Source organism: Tamandua tetradactyla, chromosome 5, assembly GCF_023851605.1.
Source record: "Tamandua tetradactyla isolate mTamTet1 chromosome 5, mTamTet1.pri, whole genome shotgun sequence".
NCBI lineage: Eukaryota > Metazoa > Chordata > Mammalia > Pilosa > Myrmecophagidae > Tamandua > Tamandua tetradactyla.
This window is the reverse complement of record NC_135331.1, coordinates 159,490,924-159,511,407: the sequence shown is the minus strand read 5'-3', so window position 1 is coordinate 159,511,407 and position 20,484 is coordinate 159,490,924. Positions and strand designations below refer to the sequence as shown.

At 36.0% G+C, this 20,484-nt stretch overlaps 1 protein-coding gene, 1 non-coding gene and 1 pseudogene across 19 annotated transcripts in view; 1 reads left to right on the top strand and 2 right to left on the bottom strand.

Moving 5' to 3' along the window:
• The window catches only part of GRIK2 (glutamate ionotropic receptor kainate type subunit 2), a 1,225,242-nt gene that overhangs the window by 302,805 nt on the left and 901,953 nt on the right, over positions 1-20,484 (bottom strand). The window lies entirely within an intron of this gene.
• Positions 1-20,484, bottom strand: part of LOC143682423 (uncharacterized) — an 89,074-nt pseudogene that overhangs the window by 14,902 nt on the left and 53,688 nt on the right.
• On the top strand, positions 4,207-4,313 carry LOC143685340 (U6 spliceosomal RNA). Its single transcript, XR_013176586.1, has one exon. It is a non-coding gene; the product is annotated as a U6 spliceosomal RNA (small nuclear RNA).

The following is a 20,484-nucleotide window of genomic DNA, read 5'->3' as shown; positions in this document are numbered from 1 at the left end:
CAAACCCTCACTTACACCATTGCTTGTTTAAGCTTATTTCCATTTCTTACTTATTATCTTACTTTAAAAACACTGCTATAACCAGAATCAATCCATTTGCCCCAGGAGTTTTTTGTCAGGTCTTGCAGTTCATTTGTTTAGCTTAGTCTTTTGTTTGATCACCTTTTTTTTTTTTTTTTTTTGGCATGGGCAGGCTTTGGGAATCGAACCCAGGTCTCTGGCATGGCAGGCATGAATTCTGCCATTAAGCCACCATTGTATCATTGTTTAGCTTAGTCTTTTTAATTGTTATATTAAGTTAAATTATTTATGACACTGCTGTAAACTGCACTTGTACTTACCCAAGATCTTGTTAGTCATTAGGTCTACACTTACACACTTCAAATTAACTATAACTAATTAATCAATCTCCCCATCTCCCTTTGTCTAAATCCCATAAAAACCCCAAATGCTTTTGACTTGGGGAAACATAGCTGAGAGTTTTTTGACTCATGTTTCCTTAGATAGCACTCTGTAATAAAGCTTTTTCTTTCTTTGAAATTCCAGTGTTATAGATTAGCTCTTATGTACATTGGGCGACAAACTCAGTTTACCATCATTATTGCTGATCCCAATGAAGTTAAAAGGACTATAAGAGTAAGGACTATACTATGGAGAATAATATATCAAAAATTACATAACCTAGATGAACTGGCAAATTCCTAGAAATACAGAAACTACCTACATTGATTCAGGAAGAAATAGAAGATCTCAACAAAACAATAACTAATAAAAGTATTGAGTCAGTAGTCATAAACCAACCAACAAAGAAAAGCCCAGGACCAGATGGTTATATAGGAAAATTTTACCAAACATCCAAGAATTGACACCAATCGTGCTCAAACTCTTCCATAAAATTGAAGAGGTGAGAATTCTCCCTAACTCATTCTATGAGGCCAACATCACCATCACACCAAAGCCAGATAAAGAAACCACAAGAATAGAAAATTATGCAGCAGTCTGTGAAAAAATCCATGAAAGCTCCTACAGCTAATAAACAAATTCAGCAGAGTGGTGGGGTACAATATCAACACTCAAAAATCAGTAATCTTTCTCTCTACTACTAATGAATAATCAGTAGAACAGATCAAGAAAAAGGTTCCAATTAAAATAATAAATAAAAGAATCAAATATCTAGGAATATATCTAAATAAGTGTGGTGGTTTGGAGTGGAATGTACCCCAGAAAAGGCATGTTCTTAAATTTAATCCATTCCCGGGGATGTGAACACATTGTAAGGAGGATTTTTTGATGAGGTTACTACAGTTAAAGTGTGGCCCACCCCAATCAGGATGGCTCTAAATCCTATTACTAGAGTCCTTAATAAATTGTCTGAGATTCAGACAGCTAGAGAGTTACAGAGGGAGCAGCCAGGAGCTGAACACCAATGGAAACCAGAAGAGAAAGGAGAAACCATGAGACACAGGAATGTGAAAATCTAAGGACAAGTATTGATAGAAACCAGTCCCAGAATGCCAGTCTTTAGGATGAAAGCAATTAGGCCAGAAAAAGAAATAATAGCAATCCAAATTGAAAAGGAGGAAGTAAAATGTTCCCTATTTGCAGATGATGTGATAATATGTACACTCAACAACAAAGAGACAAACAACTTAACTAAATGATAGACTAGGTTCTCCAGGGAAATGGAACTAATAGGAGATATCTGTAAATTTTATGAGATTCTTGTAAACATTGTCTCACAGAACTGTGGGGGTATACAAGTCCAAATTCCAGAGGGCAAGCTATAAGCTGGAAACTCTGATGAGGTTTTATATGAATTTTTCAGGAGAAGCTGGCTGGCTGAGGTAGAGATGGAAATTTTCTTCCAACTGCAGAAACATCACCTTTCATTTTAAAGCCTTCAATTGATTGAGACTTCTTTCATTGTTGGAGGCAATTTCCTCCATTGATTGTAGGTGTAATCAGCCATAGATACAATCAACTTATCGATGATTTAAGTCCATGAAATACCCTTATAGTAACAATCAGGCCAGTGCTTGCTTAACCAAACAACTGGGCCCCATTACCTGACCATGTTGACAAATGAATCTAACCATTACGATGGGCAAAAGACATGAACAGACATGTCTCCAAAGAAGATATACAAATGGCCAAAAGCCCATGAAAAGATGATCAGCATCATAAAACATTAGGGAAATGCAAATCAAAGCTACAATGAAATATTATTTTACACCCACTAGAATGGCTAATATTAAAAAGAAATTACAAATATTGGAGAGGATTTGGAGAAGTAGGAGCACTGATTTAGTGCTGGTGGAAATGTTAAATGGTGTACCTACTGTGGAAGGCATTTTGGCAGTTTCTCAGGAAGAAGTTAAGTATAGTATTAACATATGACCCAGCAACCCTACTTCTGTTATAGACCCAAAAGGACTGAAAGCTGGGACACAGACACATATTTGCACACCAATGTTCAAAGTAGCATTATTCACTATCACTAAAAGATGGAAGGAATCCAAGTGTCCATCAACCAATGAATGAATGGATAAACAAAATGTGGTAAATACACATAATGGGACATTATTCAGCCTTAAAAAGAATGAATTTATCATATATACGACAACACGGGTGAACCTTGAAGACGCCATGTGGAGTGGAATAAACCAGACACAAAACAACAAATACTGTATGAACTCACTGATATGAAATAATTAGAATAAGCAAAGCCATAAAGTCAGAATCTAGAATATACATTCTAGGGGATCAGGTCGGGGTAGGGAAGAGGGAGTTGAGGTTTAACATGTAGAGTTTCTATTTGGGACAATAGAAAAGTTTTGGTAATGGATGGTGGTGATGATAGAATAACATTGCGAATGTAATTAGCAGCACTGAATGACATTTGAATATGGTTAAAAGGGAAAATTTTAGTTTTGTTTATATGTCACTAGAATAAATTTTCAAAAAATTCATGAAACTACACAATACAAAGAGGGAACTCTTAAACCATGGACTATATTCAATACTACAATTATAAAAATGTGATTTCATCAGTAGTAACAAATGTACCACACCAAGTCAATTAATAATAGGGTGATATAAGGGGGCCCTGTATTTTTCGTGTGATTTTTCTCTAAGCTCACAACTTCTCTAATAAAAAAAAAAAACTAAAAGGAATAAATGATTAATCAAGTAGTATCTTAAAGCTTTTCCACAAGCATTGTTCTGTTAATTAACATGGTGTCTGTTTCCTGCAAATGAATCTCCAAGCTACTAAATAAAATTACAGCAGTTCTCGCTAAGAATGGGGCTCATTTGCAAAAGTACTAATATGCTTTCTCTTTTTTTACCAGCAAAGTTATTTTCAGGCAGCTCAGCAATAGAGGATAAAACTCCCGGAAGCCTTTTAGAAATAAAAACATGCAGTATTTTCCTAAAATACAGTTTGACAATTACATGCCATGAATAGATGCTTTTAAACATAGTTTTTTTTATGTATTTATTTATACTAAACTTTATTACAAAAGAACTTGAACAGTTCTTTCAAGAACTGTTTAGGTTATCTTTATATTCTCAAAGATATTTGACTTTCAATCATACAATTTAAAAAAGTTCGAGACATTATTAGAAAATTACATTTAATAACATGGCTATGTAACTCAAATATACATATTATATTTAACATATTTAATTATATATATTAAATATATATATATATTAAATATTAAGAATGATTTTATCAACGTACTTGAAAGCACATCTCCAAATACCTGAAGCAGCTTTCATAAGCATGAGTGGAACAAGTGCATTCATTATATCAGACAAAAATTACCCCAATGATACCAATATTTGCTCATCATTTTCTTATAATAAATAAATAATCTATCCTTATTAAACATGTCTTAAATTAATGCTTATAGTTCCTTATTCTAATCAATATACCTTGCAAAATAAAGGTTGCTTAAAATATGGTTTTTTCAAGAACTGTTTAATTTAAATTTTAATGGGATTAAGCACATATAATACATTTTGAGATTTAGTCTGTACTTGTGATTGAGAAATTAGGCCTCAGTAAATATTTAGGAAAATCTAAATTTCCTATGACCCTAAATTCCAAATATAGGGACTTCCTTTATCATTTGCATCCAGGTTAATCCTATGTAAAAGTAGAACCAACCATTTCTACAGAGTTTCAAGAATACAGACTACATGCTTGCTTCGGCAGCACATATACTGAAATTGGAACGATACAGAGAAGATTAGCAAGGCCCTTGAGCAAGGATGACACCCAAATTTTTGAAGCATTTCATATTAAAAAAGAAAAGAATACAGACTATAGGTTCATTCCTGTTTTATGGAAAGGCAGAGAGAGCAACTGATTTCATAAGAAAATTCTTCCTAAAGGAGAAAAGTATCTTCAATTTTTCTCTCTGAGGAGTATACCAGGTCTCTGCCTCTGGGTTAAGCAGATTAAGTCCAAAACTAACCTAGGTAGCTTTTGCAAAAGAGGAAATAAATGCGCTGCCTAAAAATGAATTCCTATCTGAAATAATAGACTCATTCCACTACTTTTCCTAGAAAAACGCCAACTATTAAAATCTTAATGTGATCTGTGTTAAATTGCTATCATCATCTGTGTTTTGATAATAGTACATTAAAATATATGTGTGTATGCATAGATATATGTGTGTGTGTGTGTATGCATATATATATACATATAGACACACACACACACAGTCATTTAGATTCAGAGAAACACAGAAATAGTACACATGCATTTGGTAATCAGATGCCCTGTGCTAGGCACTATGCTAATACTACAGATATAACTATGAGCAAAATAAATATGGTACCTGCATTTCCATTGTATATAGATAGTAAAATGTAGGCAATTGAAGATATGATAAAAATGAAGTGTTTTAAATGATAAAATTGAAACAAGGATGACTACAGGATGCTAAGGAGGCATGTACCAGGAACCCTCACTTAATCTGATGTCAAAGAAGGCTTTCAGGAGAAAATGATACTGAAAATAAGAAAGCTTAAGGGTTAGTCAGGTGAAGAGGGAGAAGAATGTGTGACAACTCAAAAAGAAAAAGAAAGCAAGATAGCTCTGAGTTGCTGAAAATGGTTCCCTACGGCTGAGGGGCAGGGGTGTTTTAGTGATGATGGATGATTAGGCTGGAGTAGCAGATGAAAAACAGATCAAGGCTCTTGTCAGTCACACCCAGGAGCATGGATTTTATCTGTGGGATGAGGGGAAGCCATTAAAATGTTTCCAAGGGAGAAAAATGATCAAGTCTACTTTCAGGAAGGACCACACCTTGGAACTAAGGTGAATAATTGAAAACTAGAGGCAAGACTAGTATTTAGGACATTTGTAAAAATAATCCCAATGTTCATGAAAATAGCTTAGAAGAGCATATTGAGAGCAGGGAAGAGACACTGATGAATTTAAGAAATATTTAGAAATAGACTTGGTCCTTGATCAAAAATATTGGGGAGTTGAAAGGAATAATGATGAATGGAGAGAATTGTAATGACACTCAGATTTATTATTTGGGCCAATGGATGATGATGATTATATTCACTGAGATAAGATAATCTGAATAGATACCATCAGAAACTTTTCCTCAAAGTAATTATTTATTACCTTTCCCTGCCTTACTTTCCTTCAGCACTTAGTACTATATGACTACATGCACACACACCCACACCCACACACACACACACACACACTTACTCTGCTTATATTTTCCTTCTAGAGCATAGTCTCCACATGCACAGGGATTTTATTTTACTAAGTGACATAAATCCCATCAGTAGAATGATGCCTACCACACAGAAGATTCTGAAAAAAAAATGTATATTGAATATTTGAATGAAGGAACAAATGGGAAACCCAGGGGGAGTTTTCAGTTGGAAAGATAATCGTAAATATGAGTTGTCTCTGAAACTTGCAAGTAGAAGCGTCCAGGAGATGGTTGGATAGATGAGTTCAAGGCTCAGGAGACAGGTTTTGGCTAGGAAGATAAATTTGGGCATCATCAGCACAGGAAGAAGGATTGAAGAATGGAAGCAAATGACACCTGGAGGTAAAGGTAAAATGGGAGAAGAGAGCCTGGAAATTCAGTCATTTAAGGACTAATAAAAAAATACCATGAGATGAAGGTCATGGATACAGAAGTAGAACCATGAAATAGTGAAATCAAGGCAGGGGAAGGAAAACTTTCCTTTCCTTTGCCAAATTTGAATTCACCCTCCTGAAAGGCAAATGTTTATCTTTCCTACTGTCAATTCAGACAACTCATTCATAACTTACCTTGGCTCTTAGATTTAGTTAATTGTACAAACAACAGTTCTATTTTTTTAAAGGAATAAACAGAACTGAATACACAATTTGTAGGGCTCAGTAAAAAATAAAAATATGGAGCCCTTTGTTCAAAAATTATTAAGAATCAGAAGATGGCAAGAGGAAAACTTTAAAACTAGCATGGGGAGATGAAAAATAGTTCATGAAGTAAGCTTGGAGGAAGTCCTGTGGAGAAGGGTACAGTCTTAATCATGAAGATCTTATTGAAGTGAGGCAAGAAGCAGAAGTTGGGAGGCCAGTTAAAATGCTAAAGCAGGATTTCTGGAGAAGATGGTGGAGTAGGGAGCTCCTTGCCCTCCAAAATAGCTAGTGAACAGCAACTATTGAACCAACAGAGACCAGGAGTGCACTGTATAGAATCCTGGGAAGAGTGAGAGGAAGAGGCTGAGAAACTGTGGTAAGGAACTATGAGCAGGCCACTCCATCATGGCTGCTAGTCCATCCCCCACTCCCAAGGCAGGGCCACCTTGGGTCTAGTCTCTGGCTAGCTGTTGTAGATGGGGAGGGATGTGGAAGTCTTCCTCAAGAACAGAGGTGGGGGTGGGGCATGGCCGAACATTGATCATGGCTTTTAATCGGCGAATCTGGGTCACTGGGACATAGCTCTGAGCTTCTGTTTTAACATGCCCCTGAAAGGGATACCACAGCCATTGTTTCAACCCCACCCCCAGCACGGACGGAGGCAGCGGCAGTTGAAAGACACAGGGGTCTCTGTAGGGTTGTGGGAAACAGTTTGCTGCAGGGCACCATCAGCAAGGCAGGTCTGGGAAGTGCAGCTTTGAGGATTTGTCAAAAAGGCTTTAGAGGTTTTCCTGACCCTCTTCATAGGGCTCATTGGAGCTAGTCTGCACCCCTTTTTTGGGTCCCTGCACCTGTTTTGGATAGGAAATACTGACTTGGGAAAGTGCTTTCTGGGGTAATCCTCGTCTGAGGAATTTGCCATCCAGGCAAAAGTAGCAATGAAAGTAGTGTAAAAAAGAAATTATAGAGGCAAAAGCAAACAAACAAACAAAACAGGTCAAGATTACAGGAGAAGGATCAGAGGAAAGAAAGCTCTATACTAGTGTGACATAATTGCACACATACTGCAATGCTAAAACTGTACACATTGAGGGCAAGAGTCAGATGAAAAAGAATTGAAAAAAAATATAATCACTTTGACACGGACAATTCCAAAGGTGTACAATAAATTGAACCAAGTGTCAAAGAATGTTAAAACAAAGCCAGTCTACAATAAAACCTTTAAGCAAGAGAGAAAATTGACCTTCAGAGTAAATTCAGCAAGATAAACAGATGCTTAGATATCAGCAAAAAGTTACATGCCTTCCTAAGAAACAGGAAAATAAGGCCAAGTCAAAAAAACAAGTTACAACTATGGCCAATTGATTTTTGACAAGGCTGCCAAGTCCACTCAACTGGGACAGAATTGTATCTTCCACAAATGGCACTGGGAGAATTAGATATCCATATGCAAAAGAAGGAAAAAGACACCTATCTCTCACTTTGTTACAAAAATTAACTCAACATGGATCCAAGACCAAAGTATGAGAACCAGGACCATGAAACTCTTAGAAGAAAATTTGGGGAAGCATCTTCAAGATCTGGTGGCAGGCAATTGTTTCTTAGACATTACACCCAAAGCACAAGCAACAAAAGAAAAAAAGAGCTAAATGGGACCTCCTCAAAATTAATAACAGTTTTGTTTCAAAGGACTGTGTCAAGAAAGTAAAAAGGCAACTTAACCAACGTGTAAAAATATTTGGAAGCCATATATCCAATAAGGGTTTAATATACAGAATATATAAATATATCCTGCAACTCAACAATAAGAAGACAAACAATTTGATTTAAAAATGGGCAAAAAACTTGTTTAGACACTTTTCCAAAGAGGAAATACAAATGGTTAAAAAGCACATAAAAAGTTCAACATCATGACCTATTAGGGAAATGCAAATCAAAACCATAATGAGATATCATTTCACATCAACTAGAATGACCACTATTAAAAAAAACAGAAAACTATAAGTGTTGGAAAGGATGTAGACAAATAGGAACACTCATTCACTGCTGGGAGGTATGCAAAATAGTGCAGTCGCTGTAGGAGACAGTGTGGTGGTTCCTCAGAAATTAAGTATAGAATTGTCATATGATCTGGAAACTCTGCTGCTGTATCTACCCAGAAGAACTGAAAGCAGAGAATTGAACAGACATTTGCACACTGATATTATTCGCAATTGTCAAAAGATGGAAGCAACCCAAGTATCCATCAACTGACAAATGGATAATCAAAATGTGGTACATACATACAATGGAATGTTATTCAGCTGTAAGAAGGTGTGAAGTCCTTATGCATGTGACAATGTGGAAGAACCTTGAGGAAATTATGTTGTGTGAAATAAGCCAGACACAAAAGGACAAATATTGTATGAGCTCACTAATATAAGCTAATTATCACAAGAAAAATCAAAGAGTTAAAATCCAGAGTGTAGGTTACCAGGGGATAGAATGGGGGTAGAAAATGGTGAGCTAATGCTTAATTCGTACAAGATTTTTAACAAGGTTGATTGTAAATGTTTGGAAATGGATTCTAGCGATGTCAGCACATTACTGTGAGTATAACATAAAGCACTGAATTATGTTTGTGAAGGTGGGTGAAAGTGGAAATTTTAGGTCATGTTAATAAGCAAGGAGGAAAGTTAGAAGATAAAGCATGGGAATGTATAACAAGGTAAACTCTGTTGCGGACTAAGGACTATGGTTAATAGGTCAATTATAAGAATATTCTTTCATGAATTATAACAAATGTATGACACTATTATGACATGCACAGGAAAAATACACCCAATATAAACTAAGTACTATTATTAACAATATTTTAATGTTTTCAACAAAGGTACCAAACTAATACAAAGTATCAACAATATATTGGAGCACTGTACTTTTTATATGACATTTTTGTAAACCTACAACCTCTTTAACTTTAAAAAATAATAATTAAAAAGGATTATGTTAAGTGAAAGAAACTAGACACAAAGACTGCATATTACAGGATTCCACTTATATAAAATGTAAATATAAATAAATTTACAGAGCTAACCTTAGACTGGTGGGTATGTACGGCTGGGGAAGGATAGAGGAATTGAGAGGTGGCTGCTAAGAGGTTTAGGATTTTTCTTTTTGTAGTAATGAAAATGTTCTAAAATCGTGGTGATAAATGTACAACTCTGTGAACTATACTAAATTCCATCGATTGTACACTTTGGATGGATTGTATGGTATGTGACTATATCTCAATAAAATTGTCTAAGAAAAAACTAGCATGGAGCCCTTTCTTAGCATGGATCCCTTAGCAACAGCACAGTCACATCGCTGTGAAGCCAGCCCTGAAAGCAATGTGTCCTGAAACTCAGTAAAAAATTTTCTGGCCAGGGTATTTCAGGGTTTCCTTTCAATCCAGTTTAAGAAAAACTAAATAAGAATATGTTACTTTCCAGAAAAGACTAAACTATTGCACTTGGCCAAATTTCTTGACGTTTGGGTGATTAAAGGAAAATAATTCTCCCTGGTTACTTCACTTTTAATAGCAGCAGGTGAATATGGTTTCTTAGCAAGAGGGTTACTTTGAGTGAGAAATGCAGATGATTTTGGTTTAGTTGAATGAATTAACATGATTATAAGATGGTAACTTCTTTATATTTTAAAATAGGCAGGAAAAGTGAATCTTCTGGAATACACAAACCACCATTATTTAAATAGCCAGTTAATTTGTATTGTTAAGCCATTTCTAGAAACCACAGATTCAGAGCCATTCTCGGGAATGAGTGAATTAGGACAATTACACCAGCCCAGACCATAGGTGCCCAGGGAAGCACTCAGTTGTTAAAAACAAATTGTGGGACATCAATATTTTATCACATTGTCACCAAATCAAAGCAGTATGGACAGCTCTGGTGATTCCCTGCCAAGACCCTCAAACTATGCATTGTCCTTTTGTCATTTCTGGCTCTTCTGGAGGATAGCCTTGATGTTCTTTGCAACATTATTTCATTTGTACATTAGCATCTCTAAGGGACACTCGGGATGATTTTTCCTGCCACCACAGCCTCTTTTAGGCAGTCCTTGGATCTGCTTTTTCTACTGAGGCTACCCAGTCTGACTCTAGTTGACATACAGGTAAAAAGAAAACTGTTTAAGCCATCAAGAGGTTTCTCAACCGAAACTATTACATGGACAACAAATAAAGCAAAATGTACTGAAAATATTACATGGTGATAGCTACTTTGGGTTGCTTCTCAACTAATCCTCATAGATGTCTGATTTCTGATTCACATATACACTTTTTAGTTGACTATTAAATGGATGAGAAAACTGTAATTGGGAACTTGAATATAGACAACACTACAAAACTTATCAAGCAAAGTATCTAGACTTAGTTTCATTTTAGACTTAGTCCTTTCTTGAACTAGACCAGGGAAATGCTAGTCCTGTCAACCTGACCTAGATTTGGTGGCAAATACAAATCAAAATCATTCCTTTACATTCTGAGGAAGATTAGGAAGTACCTAATTAAAAAAATTTTTGAGTATACTATGTATGGTAAGATGTGTTTATATAAAACTGTTTGCATCTTGTTTTGTTAAAAATTTAACCCTGAAATACTCTGACAGACAGACTTTCATTGCATGCTTGAGAAAAGACAAAATGTTTGCAACAATTTTGTAAGAATAAAGCTTGCTGCTTGCTGTGTATTAAATTGTGCCACCTCAAAAGGTATGTGCAAGTCTTAGCCCTGATCCGTGACTGTGACTGTGCTGGTTCAAAAGTATTATGTACCCCAGAAAAGCCATGTTTTAATCCTGATCCAATCTCCTGGGGCCAGACCTATTGTTTTGCATTTAAACGTTGATTGGATTGTTTTCATGGAGATGTGACACTCAATTATGGGTGGATTACATCCATGGAGATGTGACATGCCCAACTGTGGGTGGGAACTTTTGATTAGATGGAGGTGTGACTCCACTCATTCAAGGTTGACCCTGATTAGTTTACTGAGTCCTTTAAAAACATTTTGGAGAGATCTTAGAGGCAGATGCTTAGAGAACAGTTGCTTCAGAGCTGACAGAGACACGGATGTTTGGAGATGCTTGGAAGGGCCGACGGGGCGAGCAGATGTCTAGGCACAGGCAGAGCCAAGTAGACATTGCCATGTGCCTTCTCACGAGATTTAAGCAGGCCAGAATGTAGAGCTGTATCCTGGAGACTAAGTGAAGGCTCAGAGATGCTTAGGGAGGAAACCACTGGTATCAGAAACTGGAAGCAATGGAACTGGGAACAAAGACCAGCAAATACCAACCACATGCCTTCCCAGCTGACAGAGGTGTTTCAGACAGCATGGGCCTTTCTTAAATAAAGGTAACCTCTTGTTGGTACCTTAATTTGGACATTTTCATGGCTGTAGAACTTGCAACTTAATAAGTTCCCTTTCTAAAAGCCATTCCATTTCTGGCTGCTTTAGCAAACCAAAACTGTGACATAATTTGGAAAGTGGGTCTTTGAAGATGTTGTTAACACTCTAAATCCAATATGACCAGTGTCCTTACAAAGAGCAGAGAATTAGGCACAGATAGACAGGGGAAGAACTCCATGTCACCACAGAGGCATGAAGGCCAGAAATTGCCAACAAGGCATTACTAGAAGCAGATTAGTATGGAACAGATTCTTCCCTACAAAATTCAGAGAAAGTATGGCCCTGCTGAGACCTTGATTTTGGAATTCTAGCCTCCAGAAGAGTGAGACAATGTATTTCTGTTGTTGTAAGATGCCTAGTTGATGATACTTTGTTACAGCAGCCCGAGTTAGCAAAGATACTGTTGAGGTATGAAGTTTGCTAACCCTATAGCCAAGAAAGGCTTACTGCAGGATGATGTGGTGAAACTAAACACATAGGAAATGGGGATAAAGCACACTTGTTATCATGAACTCTCTGGAGTAGTGAAGGGGCCACAATTATATGGTTTGTTTCTTCATTCAATTTCCTAATGGATTGGTTATATTTGAACCAAAGGAACTTGGTCTCACCTAAAAACATAGCTGAAAGTAAAAGTAATGTCAGATGAAATCAGATGAGTCACATAGACATAAGTGCTTCTGCTTCCTTTCATTTGCCTTTATCAGTGATCAGGAGCAGACATAAACAGAAAGGCCACCTAACCATTTGCAATTTCTGTTTGTAGCCCTGGAATATAATGATACTGGTCTCAGGGATTATTTCTGTGTGCATATGCGCTTGAAAAGACTAATTTGTGTCCTCTCCAACCTGAAGATCGTGATCTCATTAACTGGAGTCAAGGAAGACAGTCAATATATGAGTTTTCAGGGCATTTGAGTGTCTGGGGACAGTTGTGTTCAGATTCACTTGCTAAAGTACCACTGAGACTCCAAAAGGCCCGTCCAACTGACAGCTGACATTTGATCGTCATTATTATTTTATATTTATCAAGCATCTCCTATGAAAGATATTACTCAGACGATGTAACATACTGCTGTCAAAATCAAGTGAATAATTAGTTTTGTGCAACAATGTTTAAGTTCTTAAAAATTTCATTATGTAAAGAAACAGCTCCAAATAACAGAATAAGAGCCATAGGTTTTGTTAGCCTTGTTACATATACTTTTTAATCCCAACTTTTTGTGAATTTAGTTCAGTATCACTGAATTTATATTTATGTAGCTTAAACGGACTTTTTGTAATTTTTAAATTTTAAAAATTAAAATTGGAGACATCACCAAAGATGCTAAACATTTAATAGTACATTTTTGTGTGAGAATAAAATGCTGCAATTATCCAGCTAGTGATTATTAAAAAGCAAATCTTACTTAATAAAATGAAATATTATTGAAATTACTCATGAATTTTGGATCATTCTAAACAAAAATGTTTCTGGAATAACATTCCTAAATCTTCAAAAATAAATGATAGTATATGTTGTTGTTTAATATATAGAAAAGGGTCTTAAGGGTGCTTTTATAACCTGAATTCCAATGACCAGGTCTGAATTTATTCTGCACTTAACACAGCTATATGTTTTCTGGTAAATTGTAACCTTCCCAGCTCCAGTTTTCTCATCCGTAAAACAGGGACAATAATATCTGTCCTACTTACAGATACTTACAGTAGTGAAGCTCAAATGATACAGTGTACTAGAACACATACTTCCACACAACACTTAGTTACTGCTATTTTTGTTATGCAAATCAAGATACTTCCAGCTTTGGGAAACCTCCTTCTTTTAATTATAAAGCCCCTTGACCCCGGTTTGTTTGAGTTGAACAAACAAACAAAATACAATTTTAGGTCTTAAACTTGAGGAAATCTTACAGAATTCAATTTATGACATTTTAATAGCATGTTCAGATTGTTTAATATTTCTTTAGGTGATAAAAAAGGAAATCAGTATAGATTTTAAAATAAAATATTACTAATTTCTGGTAATACTTCAACCCCATTGCTCTTCACGGAGTCAGAAAATGTGTTAGGATTTTTTTAATATGCTACTTGATATGGAAAAATAAAACTATCAGAAACTGCATTTTTGTCAAGCATCGTTGACTTTGGGACCACTTTAAATGGAAAAAAATCTTAATTAGTCAATTCTTGCTGAACGCTAAATACTTTAATTTATAATTTAAAATATTTCAGCCATATTCTTGATAAGATTTTTGTGGAACAGTTTTATTCTTGAAATTAAACAGATAAAATTAAACGAAAGCTTTTAGTAGTTTTAACGTTTATTTGGTTTCCAAAAGCTTTCCTATGTAAGATGATTGTGTCCAAAGAATAAATTAAGAGATAGATTCCAAAAAAAAGAATTATTCCCCTACTTTATCAAGTAATAAAATCTATTACCCCTGAAATCATTTCATTTAATTCTCACTTGCTTCCATATCCCATAGCCCATTTTGCTGAGTGAAATTAATAAATCTCAGTCAGGGATTAAATTTTACTGTTTTATGAACTGTTAAATTGCATTGTATGCTTATTAAAACTTGTGTTCTCTCACTCACAGACACATTCCCATCTCTACCCTGGGGCACAATTAAACAAACAGAAGAGATTTTGTTTTTACCATTAGCATGCCTTCCAACAGGGAGCAATAGATGAGCATCAGCAAGTCATTTAACTATAACCAATGTGCACTTAATAATCCATGGATGCCTTAAACTACATAAACTATTTTTTAAAGAGGATAATATTCATCAAACGAATAATAACCTCCACATCATGGGGTTTTGACTTAGTTAAAATAAAATAGTTACTAGAATACACGGTAAGCAACATATTAAAATACATCATTCAAACAATATACTTTCTTATTTAACCCACTGAAGTTTAACTACTTTTTCATGTTCACAAACTGCGTTTACCTCTTATTGCCAGGAACAAAGCATTTATAATTCAGGTTTCAATGATAAAAGACAATTCTACTGAAGTGGATAGAATAAAGTGAGTAAAGGACATAACTTTTAAAAGAAGTATATTTGGGAAAAATTAATGAAAATGTTATTTTCTATTTTCAGACAATTAGCGTGGATTCTTCAAGCTGCACCTGGGAGAAACTGCAGTGCTATTATTACAGGATCTCCAGAACCCTTGTCTTTTAAAGGGAGCCCTTAGAAACTCAGATTATGAGATAGGTAAAAAGGTGGCCATGGTTTCGATCTCCGTTATCTAACCTTGGGTAAGTTGGTTATGCCCTCTGAACTTCAGTTAACCATTCTATGAAATAGGAATGATAATTTTGTTCACATCACTAGGTATTGAAGGAAAAAATGAAATTTAGTCTCACTTTGGAAAATTAAATGAAATAATAAATGTAAAGTATTTCACTGAGGTAAACACTGAGAAATTTGAGCTATTGTTATCAATATATGTAATAAAGGGAAAGTTGTTAAATTTCTATTCAGTGTTCACATTTTAATAATTTAACATATTCATGATTTTTCTTCCATACTATAAAGTATATGTTATTTGGACTTCCTTATTCCCCCACAAGACTGATACTGTGTATATATTTATTGATTTAATGGGAAAATGCTGTCCTGATCCTCAGTTCCCCTGTTTAAATATATATTTATTGTGATGGATAATGGAACAAAGGGATTTTACATATTGAATCAATGGCTGCAAACATACAACAACTCAAATAATATTATATCAATGACCTGAAAATGTTTTCATTTCTCCTTCCTTGTTCCATCAGTTATTTAAAGCAATGATTTTGCAGAACTTGAACATTAGCCATTGAGGTAAATTACCAAGTAATAATTTACAAGTTTTACATGTATGTTCCAAAATTAAACACATATAAATTAAAGATCTGCCTTTAAGAACATCCATTTGATTTAAGGATTATGGAAATTACATGCTTAGTAAATTCAATAACAAAACAAAATATTAATTTGTTAACCAAACTTCATGAGCATCAGGTAAATGACTACTCACACATACATACTGACTGGCAGACAAGTTCTGAATTTTAAAATTGACTTTGATTAAGCCTGCTTGTCAGGTTAACAAGTTTTGTACCCTTATATTTGCAGTCATCTCAGGAGTGAAAAAAAAAAAAAGACTAATTCTTAAACCCAAATGTTGGCCACTTGAAGAAATTGTTTTCAAAGATGGCCAAATTATTATTTTAATACAAAGGCATCATAAAGTCTTTTGTTGAAAGTCTGTAGCGACTTTAAAATAACATTTAGAAGAGATCCCAAGATTCCTGACTACTTAGGAGAGAATATGTACATTTTTAATGGTAATTGGAATAAAATGCTTAAATCTTAGAAATGTAACCACTTAAAAATATACTTAATTGTGGGAAGAAGAAAGTTATTTTCTAAGGAAAAATTATCATCCAAATTTCTGTTAGGATGGGGTGGGAAAACCATGCGGTGAATTTTGTTCTTCCATGGTTCTCAGTTTTTTTCGTGTTTGTATTTAGTGTTGACTCTAATTTGTTTTCTAAATATCCCACTCCCTTAGGAAAACTTAACTCTTTGGCTAGTCTTGACCGAACTATGCAGCAGTGGAAGGAAAGGCATCACATTGGCCTCAAACTTTATTAAGGAACACAAAACCCAGAGGAAAGGAGTTTTATGACTCCTATAAAACTCTATACTTTAGTTATAAAACCTTTCATGTCAAGTGCCTACATGCCCATTCCTAACGGAAAGTATTCCTTGTAAGCATTTTCCCCCAAGAGTTAATGTCTTAATATTAAACAGCTAATTGAAAGAAAAACACAATTCCCATAATAATGCATTATACATTTGCTTTCTTTATTTGCTAGCTGCTGGAATGTGATATACCAGAACTGGAAAGGCTTTTAAAAGGAGGAACTTGATAAATTACAAGTTTACAGTTCTAAGGAAGTTCAAGTGTCTAAATTAAGGTACCAACAAGAGGTTACCTTAATGCATGGAAGTTCCATGGATTAGGAACACCTTTGTCAGCTGGGTAGTCGCGTGATTGGCATCTGCCTCTCCAGGTTCTGGCTTGCTTAATATCTCATGGCGATGTCTGCTGGGCTCCAAGTATCTCCAAACATCTCTATTCTCCACCTGTCCACATCTGTGTCAGTTCTGTCACACAGAAGTTTCTGTTGGCTCTGAGGCTCCTGTCATTTCTCTCATTTCTCTAGGCTCTGTCGGTTCTGAGGTATCTTCCAAATGTTTTCTTTTTTAAAGGACTCCAGGAATTAATCAAGACCCACCTGGAATGGGTGGGGTTACATCTCCATTTAATCAAATGTCAATATCCACCAATGGGTGTTTCACATCTCCATTTAGATAATCTAATCAAAAGATTCCAATCTATATTACTGAATCAGGATTAAAAGACATGGCTACCTCAACAAGACTGAATCTGGATTAAAACATGGCTTTTCTGGGGTACATCATATTTAAAAACCGACACACTTTCCTAGGATTAAATGAATTATATATAAATCAGTTTTGAAAATAGGCTAGGCACAGCTACAAGAAAAGAATGTATTTCACCATATTTAGGTAGTATTTTGCTGTATTTTATTAATGTTATCATAGGGCTGCACTTGATACTTTTCTGCGCCAAATGACTGTAAATCTATAGTACCCACTTAGACACGCTTTCTAATTATATTTTTATACCAATTACATTTTTATTAGTCTGTAGTCTGATTTCTCCTATATCTGACAAACTAGGGCAGATAACATACTAGTTTATCTGAAAGATAAAACTAGTTTCCTTCTATGATGTCTGTATGCAGGGGAAACACTCTTCAAAACTCTTTAGAGCCTAGTTAGGTAAAAAAAGATTTTGGAATCATCTAGTGTTAGGAGTGATTTACCCTAACCCTGTCATGAGGAACAGTGAGTTTAAATGACTGTGTTTTTCTGTCTTGTCCCTTGCTGCTGGTATTGATCTACTGGAATTCATGTTCCACACTTCAGCCAGAGTGAATTTAAAAGCTCTTTAGGACTGTCTCACTACTGACAGGTCAAGGCTAAATTTCTCCCTGTGGCTTGCAAGGCCTTTCATTTTCTTCATCTGTCCTTTTTCATATTCTATTACCCACACCCTTTGATCTCCATGGTCCAGTCATAGAGAATGACACTTCAGCTCCTCCCTAGGCCTTGCACATGCTATTCCTGTTATATATTTCATTCACTTATGCTCCTCACACTCCAGTCCCTACTCTCTATAGACCGCACCTCTCTGACTGCCCCATTCAGGGCTCACCTGGTGCACTCTCCTCCCCTTTCAGCACTTTCGTCACCCAGTGTAGAGATAGGTTATGCGCTTGTCTTTACTAAACCCTAAGTACTGTGAGGAAAAGTTCTATGAATTTCTTTGGTTACCATTGTATCATGGTTATATATTATGGATATGAGAGGCAGGGCAAGATGGCAGCATAGCGAGGTGTGGAATTTAGTTTGTCCTCCAGCTAGTAAATAGGCAGGAACGGTACAGAACAACTGCTGGGGCCACATCAGGGACCGGACACACAGCGTATCCCAGTCTGGGCCAGGTGGAACAGCTGAGAACTCACTCAAGTCCCCCAATCTGTGGAGGCCATTGCCCCTCCCCCATGGGCACGGCAGGCTGGTTCCCAAGGGGAAAGGAAACCAACTTTACTAGCATCAAAGGCTTAGCTCAACCAAGCTCTAATTGTAGAATTAATAAACAAATTCTGAATACTGAAAACAGGTCCCCAGCACAGATAAACCTGGAACAAGTACTTAACAAACTAGGAGTTTTTGCCCTGGCAAAGAGGGGATGGGATTGATGGAGAAAAAATAAATAAATAAAACAGAGGCTTTTTGAGTTGGACAGCACAAAATACTGGAAAAGGGCTGGACCCCAAGGAAAGAGGGCACATAGCACCTGGAGATACATAGAGCCATGTACTAACTTAAACTGTTGATTGACAAACCCAAGAGGCAGGGATTTGGATCTGAAAAAGCTTATTTTTTTGCTTTTCTTCTATTCCTTAACAGCTCATTAGATAATACTGGAAACATTCTCAGGCTCCAGGCACTGTGCCAGGCAAGGCAGAATTAAGCTTGTCTGAGAGAAAAAGAACTAGTCAGGTGAAAGTAGTTAATTCCTTAAAAGGTGCATCTTTCTAAAGAGTAAGGCAGGACCCAGTTCAAGTGGAATTCCTCCTTTAAGGAATTCAGGCCCCAGGGACTGGAAAATTGAAGCAATTAAAGCCATCATACTACCTCTCCTCTATCTCAACCATGCCCCTGGCAGGAAGAGTCTGCTGAAATTAAGGGCACCATATCACTTTAAGATGGTGGGAAGCCATGGGCAGACAAGCACCACATGCTGGGCAGGACAGGAAAAACAGAGTCTAGAGGCTTCATAGGAAAGTCTGACAACCTGCTGCGTCTCACCCTCTAGGGAAACTGATGCTGGCTACTCTTTCTTCCTGAGATATGGGCCTGTCTGGTCTGGGAAAATCTGACTGGGGTCTATAATGCCTGAGGAGACCCTCTTTTAAAAAGTCTCTATATAGGAAGGTAAAGAAACAAAAACTAAAACTGAAAAATTCTGATCAGTTAAACAGAACCTATGCTAGAGGACTAGAATAAGTTGAACTGCATGTCAAAGAACAGATAAAGAGCAAAGCCATCCAGCAAGAAAATCCTAGGTGAAAGAGTGAAAGCCTCCAGAATAAACTAAATAAATCCAATACTAGACACTAGCAAAAAATAACAAGTCAGACTAGGAAAAGTGAAGATATGGCCTAGTCAGAGGAACAAACCAGGATTTCAAATGAAATACCAGAGCTGAAACAACTAATTCAGGATGTTCAAAGAGACATGGAAAATCTCATTAAAATGAAATCATTGAGTTGAGGGAGGATATAAAGAAAACATTGAGCAAACAAAAAGAAGAACTCGAAAGTTTGGAAAACACAAATCACAGAACTTACGGAAATTAAAGGCACAATAGAAGAAATTTAAAAAATGGAAATGTACAACGATAGATTGAAAGAGGTAGAAAAAAGGATTTGTGAACTAGAGGACTGGACATTTAAAATCTGATACAGAAAAGAAAATATAGGGAAAAGAATGGGAATCGAATGACAACATAAAGCATATGAATATACGCGTTGTGGGTATCTCAGAAGGAGAAAAGAAGGGAAAAGGTGGAGAAAGACTAATAGAGGAAATAATCACTGAAAATTTCCCACCTCTTATGAGAGACATAAAATTACAGATCCAAGAAGTGCAGCGTGCCCCAAACAGAACAGGTTTAAACAAACATACTCCAAGACTTACTAACTAGCTTTTCAAATGTCAAAGGCAAAGAGAGAATTTTGAAAGCAGCAAGAGAAAAGCAATCCATCACATACAAGGGAAGCCCAATATGACTATGTGTGGATTTCTCAGCAGAAACCATGGAGGTGAGAAGGCAGTAGTATGACATATTTAAATTCTAAAAGAGAAAAACTGCCAACCAAGAATTCTATATCCAGAAAAATTATCCTTCAAAAATAATGGGGAGATTAAACTATTTTCAGACAAATAATTTGTTACTAAGAGACCAGCTCCACAAGAAATACTAA